Raw genomic sequence first — 9741 nt, 5'->3', positions numbered from 1 at the left:
GCTGTGGCTTATCTGTTCAGTCAGGGATCACGGAAACTGCTCCAGTCACTTTAGATGTTAGGGCAGTGTCTGTTTAGTAATTGTTTTAGTCAGCTTTCCCTTACTGTAACCTATACCTGAGATAATCACTTCGTAAGTCAAAAAGGTTTGTTTTGGCTCATAGTTTGGAAGGTTCTAGTCCATGACCAATTGATTGTGTTTAGACCTGTGGTGAGGTGTAAACATTATGTTTAGACTTGTGGTGAGGCAGCATGTCATGGGGCGGGAGGAACATGTGGTAGTGCAAAACCTCTCTCCTCAAGCCCAGGGAGAAAAAGATAGTGAGAGAAAGGGGCCTGGGTCTTACTGTCCCCTGAGGAAAGGATATACCTCTAATAATCTAAGAAACTCTCATCAGGCCCTACCTCTTAAGATCACCCTGGGGACTAAGCCTTTAACACATGGGCCTTTAGGGGACACTTAAGATCCAAACTATAGCGGTAAACATTGTGGCGCAGTTCAGAGAAATAATAAAAGCTGTGAATCATTCAAACTTGGCCCATTGTGAGAAGGAAGGCTTCAGCAGGAAATGGGGATGTAGTCTGTCCTCTTGGCAGAGGAATGCCAGTTCCCCACCTGTTCTTCCACCAGGTACAGCTTCTGATCCCTGCTGTATTAAAGGGGATTAAGGGGTTGAGAAGGTTCTGTTGAGAGCTAGTGGTTGGCGCTCTTTTGGCAGGGCAAATATTCAAAGTGGGCTTTTTTTTTTTTGCATTCCTCTGAGATTCTTCGGAGACCCTTGTTTCTGGGAATCTTCCACCTGCACTTCCTTGACATGGGCAATCCTCTCACCAATTGGCCACTTGAATCTCTCCTGTGGCCTTATTCTTGAAGGTTGAGTGCTCTCTGTTGGGATAACTTTTAAGAGTGACCCTTTGGGGCAAAGTGCCTTTAAGGAGGCTCCAGGTCAGTTCATAGCACCCTCTCTCAATGTCTGCCCTCTGTGTCATGTACATACGCACCTGTTGTCAGTGGAATAAATATACATTCCAAACTGCCGCCTCTCTGCTCTTGCCAGTGATAGTTTTGTGCAGACTCTCGCCCTTAGTAGTTCTCAGGCATAAAGCAGATACCAAGCCAAGCCCCGCCTCCAGGGACATGTTCCAGTTGCTCCAGAGGGTCTCCTGAGGCTGGCCACCTCTTCTGCATCATCCACCTACCAAATCCTCCTCCTGCACTTTCTGGCTTCCCTCCCAGACTCTCTGACTGCTTTCATAGGCTGGAGGTAGGTAGTTGACTAAAAGCTCAAAATCAGTTCAGAGTCTCCTTTGCAAGTCCCACAATACAGAGATAGCAACTCACTTTGGAATAAGGGAGCACTTGCCAACTATTGTCTTGTGCCTGTTAACCTCCTGCCACAGGCGTTCTTTTCACAGTAGCAATTCTACATTTGTTTTGCAATAATTATTTGTTTTGCAATAATTATTTGTTTACCCTTTTAAAAGATGATCTCAGCGAGGTCTGATACCTCTTCCATGACAAATGGACAATGACCACGGCATCTAGTTGTTCAGTAAGCGGAAGCATAAAAGAAGCCTTTTCTGCAGACACAGTCCTACCCTTCTTCCCTTCCCAGACAAAGGTCTATGGTTGTTTACTCTCAGTGTCCCCGTTTCCTAACTCTGTGCTAGGAGGGAGGATCTACAGACAGGCTTTGAGAGAAATTCACGGAGACAGCACTTGCAGCTCAACAGAGGCTTAGGGGACAGTCTACACCTGCCACAGCCTTGCACTGTGTTAGCTGGTGGCTCTTCGGGTCCCTGACTGCTGCTGCTCCTTTTTATGTCTGTGCTGGGCTTTCAGTCGGTTTCACATCATCAATATAGACTTACTACAGAAAGCGTCTCACCTAGGCCTCAGTAAGTTAGGGTCAGGTTCTAGGACTCTGCATCAGCATCCGGGGGCCATTGAAACAAAGTACCACAAACGGAGAGGCCAGAATTTATTTTCACATAGTTCAGACATATAAAAGTCATAAATCAAGCTGTTGGCAGGCCTAGGCTCCCTCTGAAGCCCTAGGAAACATCCTGCCTCTCCTTTTCCTAGCATTTGGTGGCTGTTGGCAGCCCTTAGTGTTCCTTAGCTTACAGATACATCACTCCATTCTCTGCCTCCATCAACACACAGACTTCTCTGTGCATGTCTCTATGGCTTCACACGACCTTCTTTCAAGGACATCAGTCACCAGATTTGGGGCCACCTTAATTCTAGTATGAAGTCCTTTTAACTAGTTATATCTAAAAACCCTTTATTTCAAAGTAATATTTCATATCACATTCTGAAATTCTGGGAGGACACGAATTTTAGGGCGATGCTATTCAACCCAGCACAGGAGCATATTGGAGAAGGGACCATCTAATGAAGTAGGACAATTTTTATCCCCAAATGAAAACAATGGCAAAGAGATTTTCATCTAAAAAATCTCCTTTTTAAAATGGATGTTTTAACCATTTTATTTTTACCTCCAATCTTATAGAGAATGAAGGAGCTTAAATTTTCCATGAAATTAACCAATTCACCAGAGGAAGCAGTGTGCATAGCACCTATAATGTAACATATCAAAACACTCAGTGAATTTAACAGTTATTTGTTGTTGGGTAACAAATTAATCCAAAATGTAATGGCTTTAAACAACAAGCATTGATTATATCAGTTTCTGTCAGTTAGGAACTGGGAGTGTTTTTCCCCAGCTTTATTGAGATATAACTAACAAAAATTCAAGGTGTACAACATGGTAATTTAATACATTTATATACCATATACTGATTACCATAGTCAGCCAAGACATCTATCACCACACATTGTATATGTGTATATGGGGATGGGAGGTAAAGACACCTGAAATCTTCTTAGATCTTGTTTTGCATTGTCTTAGCAAACAAATACTCTATAAGAAAATGCATTTTAGTTTAGTTTTGTTTCTTTATTTTTATAATCAGAAATAGACTCAGTGACTTTACTGCATTAAAAACTAAGTTGTTATCTAAGCTGATCTATAGACTGGCTGCATATCACATGACACATAGGACCCTAGAGGCCATCTTAGGATTCTGTGACTATGGCATTAGTTATTATTTGGCTAAATGCTAACCAGTGGTACTATTGGGAGGTGGTTGTACCTTTAAAAGTTAGGGCCAAGTGGGAAGTCTTCAGGTCACTGGGAGGGGGTGGGATATGGTGCCTCCAGCCCCTTCCTCTTCCTCTCTGGCATCCCAGTGATGAAGTAAGCAGTTTCCCTCTACCACATGCTAGGCAACAAGATGTGCTGCCTCACCACAGGACCAAAAGGAATGGGGCCAAAGGACTATGGACTGGAATTTCCAGACCCTTCTCTTTAGAAGTTGATTATCTCAAGTGTTTTGTTACAGTTATGCAGAGCCAACTAAAACACTGTTCCTGCCAGGGAAGGTGTATTTGAAACATCAGAACATTGTTTTTGACACAGAATGGAAGGGTAACTTTTACTCTCTAAGTAACCTGAATTTTTGAAAATAAACCTGCTTTCTCAAGTTATTCTCCAGTTATTGACACAGCAGACAGGGATACTCCTGTCTCCTGGCTTCCTAGTGAGCCTACACTCTAACCTGTCCTTTTCCAAATATACAGAAAAGCCTTATTCTAAAAGGCAAAGGGAAAGGACAAGTTGGGTCCTTAGCTCACCTTGCAGCTTGGGCTGGGAGCACAGAGAGAAGCTGAGGGAGCCCAGGAAGGAGAAGTAGGGAGCAGCTCTGGTAGTTAGATAGCAAGAGCTTCCTCCAGTTCAGGGACTGGGTCCGACCATTCATGTGCCTAGTGCTTGGTCTGGCACCCAGTGGATACTGCTGGGGTATAGACAGAATGAATGACTGGTCTCTGGGGATGCTGGCAGCTAGGCCAGCTTGTTTCTCTTTTATCATGGTCCTTCCTGGGGCTTGGATTCTTTAGAACTGTTCCTCATCAACACATGTCCTGGTTTGGGGTTCAGAAATTATAGTGACTATTTCAAGAAGGGATATGTTCAGCTCAGGGTCTCTTTGAGCCTGTTTGTGACAGTACCATTCCATACCCCTGAAAAAGTATGTGTGGTCCCTCTCCCTATCCTTGCCAGGAAAGCCTGGTCCTCAGACAGCAGGAGGTATACTGGGATGCTCTGGAGTTAGACCTTTTATAACACAGTCATGGACAGGATGTTGGTTGAAGTAGAAGGAGGAGTCTGTGACTATTATTGTGACTTCCATAAACCTTTGCAGGTATTGTCCACAATGCATTAGGGAGCTGGCTTTACAAGCTCCCCTCACCTAAATATCAGAAAAAATAAAAATGTAATTCAAATGCAGAACTTGATGCCAATTTGCCTCTTTTGTTTGGGGTCTGGAGGAATACATGGTGAGCTCACCTATCCACACTCTGTTTCCCCAAAATCACGTATCCAAAATTCATTAAGAAGAGATATGCTTATAGATATTATTACCTCCAATCTTACAGAAAATTAGGGAGCTTAAGCTAAAATTTCCATGGAATTAACCTATTCACCAGGGTAGGCAGCTATATTATATTATAGCACCTATAACATACCAAACACGGTGAATGTAACAGTTATCTGTTGTGGCATAACAAATTAATCAAAAATTTAATGGCTTAAAGCAACATTTATTATATCATAGTTTCTATAAGTTAGGAACTGGAAGTGTTTCCCCACAGCTTTATTGAAGTACAATTGAAAAAAAATTATGTGTATTCAAAGTGTACACCGTGCTGATTTGATAAATTTATATACTGATTACCGTAATCCATCAACACATCTATCACCACACGGTTTGTGTGTGTGTGTGTGTGTGTGTGTATGTAGGGGGTAAAGACATTTGAGATCTTCCTAGTAAATTTTACGTGAATAATACATTATTATTAGCTATAGTCTCCCAGCTGTACATAAGATCCCTAGAAATTGTTCATCATATAACCGAAAGTTTGTATCCTTTGACCAGTAACTCCCCATTTCTCCCATCTCCAGTTCCTGGAAGCCACCATTCTGTTTTCTGCTTCTATTAATTCAATTTTTTTAGATTCCTATAATGAGGTCACCCAGTGTATGTCTTTCTGTGTCTGATGCCTTTCACTTAGCATAATGTCTTTCAGATTTATCCTTACCATTGCAAATGGCAGGATTTACTTTTTATAGCTGAATAATATTTCAGTACCACATTTTCCTCAACCATTCACTCACTGATAAAAATTTAGGTTGTTTCCATATCTTGACTATGTGTATGATGTGCAATGGATACGCGGTGTGGATATTTCTTCAATATTGATTTAATTTACTTTGTTTTGAGAGTCCTAAGACTATTTTTTAATTTTTTTTTTAGTTTTAGATGGACACAATATCTTTATTTTACATTTATATGATGCTAAGAATCGAACCCAGTGCCTTGTGCATGCTAGGCAAACACTCTACCACTGAGCCATAACCCCAGCCCTGATTTCATTTACTTTGAATATTTCACCCCAAATGGAATTGCTGGATTTTATGAGAGTTCTATTTCTTTCTTTCTTTCTTTTCCTTCCTTCCCTCCTTCCTTCCTTCCTTTCTTCCTTCCTTCCTTCCTTTCTTCCTTCCTTCCAGAACCCCAAACTGTTCTCCATCATGGCTGTACCAACTTCCATTCCTTACCTAGGTGGTTGTAACTTAATCTCTTCTATGTAAACAAGATGTCTTCTGGGACTGTGGTTCTCTGAGGGTTTCATTGAGGCTGGAGAATAAACTTCCATGCTCATCTCAATTGCTGTTGGCTATTGACTGGAGACCTCAAGTTTCTGCCCTATAAGCCTCACTACATGGCTGCCTATGTGTCCTCATGACAGAGTACCTGGCTTTCCCCAAAAGGGATCTAATAAATCAAGAACAAGACATAATCAACAACGCTTTTATAACCTGTCTCAGGAGTCACACACACTGCCACTTGTGTTATACTCTATTGGTCATGAAGACCAACACTGATATATCATGGGAGGGCACTATATGGTGGTAAAACCCAGAAGGATGGTTTCAACAGTCAAAAATTAATTTTCTTCTGTGATCATCTAAGGTCAGATGTGATGCAATTAATCAGAAATAAAAATGAAATACAAAAGAGTAGTTTGCTATATTCCCTATCTTCTCATCTGATAGACTTTCATGTGAATATATTGTATTATTTTTGTCAGATTTAGATTAAAGTCTTGTAGCAAATAGACCCTGAAATAAAGTAGTTAAGACAAAATAGAATTTTCTTCCTCTTTCAGACACCAGCCTAAAAATGGGTAGAGGGCTACAGAGAAGCCTTTCTCTTTGGGGTTATCCAATGAGAAAGGATCATTCTATTTATTGCACTTGCCTCAAAGATTCTGAATTCATTATCGAAACTAGCTCACAAAAGTTGAAGCAGGATAGGGTGTGAAGTGGTAAGAGCTTCCTTTATAAGGATGAGATCTGAAAATTACACACATGGATTCTGCTTATATCCCACTGGTCATAGTCATGTAGTCATGCACCCTGCAAGAAAGGCTGGGAAATACAGTCTCTCCATCTGGTTGGCCACATGCCTCATTCAAACTTGGGATGCAGAAGAAAGTGAATCATGGGGGATGGCTAGCATTCTCTGGTACATAAGTGAATAGATAAATGGGCACCAGGTCAGGAGTAGAACTTGTAGTTCTTCAACTAACTAGTTATGAAACCACAAGTAAGTACCTTGGTTTTCATCATCAGTAAAATGAGCTTATTGGACTAGATCCGTTATTTTCAGTTCTAGGATTTATACTTAGAGGAAATTATGGTTGCCTGCAAAGAATCTTGGGAATGTTTGTGAATCAAGCATTTTGCGACAATGAAATGAATACTATGTCTCCTATATGTGCATGCCAATAATATTCAATGTTGGTGCTGTTGTAATGATTAAAATATAATGTTCAAAGTTGTACCTAGTCATGTTGTACCATGTTTGTAGTTAATTTTACCTCCTCAGATACTTTTCTTTCTTTTAGTCTAGAATTACAATTACTAACATATGAGAGGCAATTTTTAAATATTGAAAATTAATTTTCGTAGTTTGAGTTTTGAGTACATAATAGGTTCAGTAAATATTTGTTGACTGGTTAGATAAAAATGTAGGGCAACTGTATTAGTCAGCTTTTCATTACTGACCAAAATGCTTGACAAGAACAACTTAGAGGAGGAAACATTTATTTTGGCTCATAGTTTCAGAGGTCTCAGTCCATTGTTGGCTAATCCCATTGCTCTGGGCCTAAAATGAAGCAGAACATCATGGTGCAAGGGCGTGGTGGAGGAAGGCTGCTCAGCTCAGGGCAGACAGAAAGTGGGTGGGGAATGAGGGACAGATACATAGTAAGACCATGGTCCCAGTGATCTATATCCTCTAGCCATGCTCCATGTACCTTCAGTTCCTAACTAGTAATCCATTCAGCTATCAGTGGATAATTCAGGAAATGGATTAATCCACTATGAGTGGATTTAATCATTGCCTAAAAATCAATGTAGAACCTTGCTGCATTTGGGGATCAAAACATAAGATTTTCAGGGGACATTCTAGATCCAAACCATAAGAGTACCTTTGAATAAGATGATCATTTTGGTCTCTGCCAACTCTAAAATCATACGGATTCTTTAATTTGGAGGCAATTTTCCAGTTTGAGTTTTACTGTAACCAATCATTTCTATATAATTAGAACCAGCTCTGGTCCAATGCTCTAGTTCCCAGATACTGGGAGACATTTCCATTTCACATGCATATTATAGCACTTCTCATTTAGTATTCATGTCTTTTAAATCCCTTCTTGGAAATAATCTTTCCCTATTGTAAAAATGAGGTCTGTGGAACTTACATGCCACCCTTTAAAGGTTTTGCATTATAAATTCTTTCTGAAACATGGATTATGTTTGCTTGTAAGGGAAAAATTAGGAGACAACATGGTACATCCCCAGTGGAGGGAAAAATTTCAAAGGCTTTCCAAAAAATCCTGACATTTATTATTTCATACTGTGTAATGTTATTATGTTCCAAAATGTGAACACAAAGAAAATAAAGCAGAACCCCAGTGCTCCCCATACCCACCTCTGAGATCTATCCTGGGAGGAGAGAGGTTACTATGGACAAATTGAGCCAGCATATTCTTGAGTCATACTTGGAGTGGGTGGAGCATTGTTAGCTGGAGCTTAAATAAGATTGATTTGGGAACAAGTGTCACTTCTGTTTTTTGGAGTGGTTTTCTTCCAAAGGGGAAAGGAAGAATTGAATGCATTATTTCATTCTCTCTTTCTTCTTCATTCTTTTTCCTGTGTAACTCCGTAAGTCTGAAAGGCAGTACTGAGATCACAGGAGACCTGGGGTTGGCTGTCCAGAGCAGCTCTGTCCCAGGCCTTGGGGATATACACTGGTCTCCCTCTCTCCTGTTGTTGTGCCCCAACCCTGATGTTCACTGAATTGGTCTTGCCTTACCATTGAGTGCTGAGATGAGAGGGGCTGAGACTCAGCACTCTACAGAGGAAACAGTCATAGTCTGTGTGGCCTGCTTTATTTTTTGGGCCATAGACCATATCATGTGGCTTGTCCTCACCTGCCAATGAAGTATAATGCCAATGGTAACTTTTGAGACCAAAGTTTGAGTTTTTATCAAAATTTCTCTAGGCTCAGCACTGTGTTCCATGCAAGGTTTAGGACAGGTTAAGAATAGGATAAATGGGGCTGGAGTTGTGGCTCAGTGTTAGAGTACTCACCTCACATATGGGAGGTACTGGGTTCAATCCTCAGCACCACATAAAGATAAATAAGGATATTTTAAAAAAAAGCAACAATGCATTGCTATGCCTAATTGTGTTAATAATGCCTGAGCCAAAATAAAACTCATTAAAAATAAAAAAGAATAGGATTAAAGGGATCTTCTGTCAGGTCATCTATTTCTCTGATTGCAACAATATATCATAAGTTTTTTAGAAGGAAGAATTTTCATAGAGAAAGCAGATTATACAGAGTATTTCTGTGTAATGATATTATGTTATAATACAGAAATGCACATTAATTTAAATTGTTGTAAGTTTGATTTTATACCAAAAAAATTGTTTTGAAATGTAACAAACCACAAACTTAAAGTTAGAAGCTTGTGGTTCAGATCCTGCTAAGTATATGATGTTGACTCAGATATTTACCTTCTCACTTTTCTGGAAGAGTGTATGTATGTGTGTGCACATCTGATAATACATATCTAATGGAGTTGGAAGTCGATGAGTTTCCAGGGATAAATGCATGTCTTTGGTATGCTGGTTCTGCAGAATAACAAAGTAGGTGTTTCCTAGCAGAGATCCATTGTGAGAATTCATAGTGGGCTGAGATGAGTAGTGCTATGACTTTGAGCTGGAATCCCTTCTCCCTCAGCTCCTACTTCTAGCCTCAGCCTTAGCATGTCTTAAACTGGGTGGATTTCAAAGGGAGAATCAATATTCGTGGCAAAGCCTCATTCTGTACTCCTGCATCTCCTTCTGACAGGGTCAAGTGGTCCTGCTGGCTTCTCCATCAAAGGTTCTGATTCTTTTGGGGGGAGGGTGCTGGGGATTGAGTCTAGGGCCTGGCACATGCTGGGCAAGTGCTCTACCACTGAGCTACATTCCCTTCCCTTGTCCTGATTCTTAACAAAACTAACATTTATTGGGACAAGCCATTCTAAACATCCTAC

The sequence above is a fragment of the Marmota flaviventris genome, chromosome 10 (genome assembly GCF_047511675.1).
Source record: "Marmota flaviventris isolate mMarFla1 chromosome 10, mMarFla1.hap1, whole genome shotgun sequence".
Lineage (NCBI taxonomy): Eukaryota > Metazoa > Chordata > Mammalia > Rodentia > Sciuridae > Marmota > Marmota flaviventris.
This window is presented reverse-complemented; position numbering follows the sequence as displayed.